We start from the raw sequence: 1,901 nt of genomic DNA, 5'->3' as shown, positions 1-1,901 counted from the left end.
TATTGTTTAAATCCTTTTTGACCAGTTCATTAGCTGTCATTATTTCCTGGAGATTCTTTTGAGGGGAATTCTTCCATTTCATCATTTTGGATAGTCCCTGGTAGTGCGGAACTGTGGGGCACTTCCCCTGTGCTGTCTTGAATAACTTGCATTGGTGGGAGGGGCCGCAGTCAGACCTGATGTCTGCCCCCAGCCCACTGCTGGGGCCACAGTCAGACTGGTATGTACCTTCTCTTCCCCTCTCCTAGGGGCGGGATTCACTGTGGGGTGGCATTGCCCATCTGGGCTACTGCACACTGCCAGGCTTGTGGTGCTGGGCATCTGACGTATTAGCTGGGGTGGATCGGCCGGTTGCACAGGGGTGGGAGGGGAAGGCTCAGCTCACTTTTCCTTTGGTGACCCGCTTCAGGAGGGGCCCTGCGCCACCAGGAGTCAGTCAGACCTGCCGCCGCTGGAGATATGGATCTGCAGAAGCATAGCCTTTGGTGTTTGTGTGGTGCAAACAAGTTCCCTGACAGGAACTGGTTCCCTTTGGGATTTTGGCTGGGGGATGGGCAGGGGGGGATGGCGCTGGCACTGGCGAGCACCTTTGTTCCCTGCCAAGCTGAGCTCTGTCGTCCGGGGCTCAACAACTCTCCCTCCCGTTGTCCTCCAGCCCTCCTGCTCTCTGAGCAGAGCTGTTAGCTTATAACCTCCCAGATGTTAAGTCCCGCTTGCTGTCTGAACACACTCCGTCTGGCCCCTCCACTTTTGCAAGCCAGACTCGGGGGCTCTGCTTTGCTGGCGGGCTGCCCTCCCCTCCCCCCCACGCCAGTCCCTGTAGTGTGCACCGCCTCTCCGCCCTTCCTACCCTCTTCCATGGACCTCTTGTCTCCGCTTGGCTCTTGAGAATCCATTCTACTAGTCTTCTGGTGGTTTTCTGAGTTATTAAGGCAGGTTTTCTGAGTTATTTACTTAGGCACCTGCCTAAATGGAATCTTAGTGGAATCTAAGTGATCAGCAGGATGCGGTGAGCCCAGTGTCCTCCTATGCCGCCATCTTCCTAAAGTAGGTCTCTATTTTTTTAAATGTTTATTTATGTTTGAAGGAGAGAGAGACAGAGTGTGAGTGGGGGAGGGGCAGAGAGAGAGGGTGACACAGAATCTGAAGCAGGCTCCAGGCTCCGAGCTGTCAGCACAGAGCCTGATGCAGGACTTGAACTCACAAATTATGAGATCATAACCTGAGCCGAAGTCAGACACTCAACTGACTGAGCCACCCAGGCACCCCTGGTAGTTCTATTTTTTTTTTAAAGGAATTTCCATACTATTTTCTATAATGGCTGTACCAATTTGTATTCCCACTAAAAGTAAGCAAGTTTTCTCTGTTGCTCATATCCTTACCAACACTTATTTCTTGACTTTTTGATAATAGCCATCCTAACAGGTGTGAAGTGATAGCTCACTGTAGTTTTGATTTGCATTTCCCTGATTAGTGATGATTAGTGATGATTATATATCTTTTAGCCATTTGTATGTCTTCTTTGGAATAAAGCTTCATTTCTTAAAATATAAAAAAGAAAAAAAAAAGAAAAATGAGGAGGTGAACCTTAGTTTTCTTCAAGCACAGGGACTCTGTGTGATAGAACTTACTTAGATTGGCACCAAGTAAGTGGAAGCTGAGATTAAAGTATAAACCTAGACAGTGTTTGACTTAAGAGACAGTGTTATATATTAATAATTTGTTTATTTGCTTAAAATTTCAGATGATTCCTACATGGAAATAAAAGAAATTATTTTTAAAGAAGGTGGTTTTTTGACTCATTCACTTTGAGAACAAGTGGACTGGAGAGGAATGACCATGGTCATGGTGTTCCCAACAGTCATTTAAATTTTCAGACTTAAAACATGTTAACATAATTG

This window comes from Panthera leo, chromosome B4, assembly GCF_018350215.1.
Source record: "Panthera leo isolate Ple1 chromosome B4, P.leo_Ple1_pat1.1, whole genome shotgun sequence".
Lineage (NCBI taxonomy): Eukaryota > Metazoa > Chordata > Mammalia > Carnivora > Felidae > Panthera > Panthera leo.
This window is presented reverse-complemented; position numbering follows the sequence as displayed.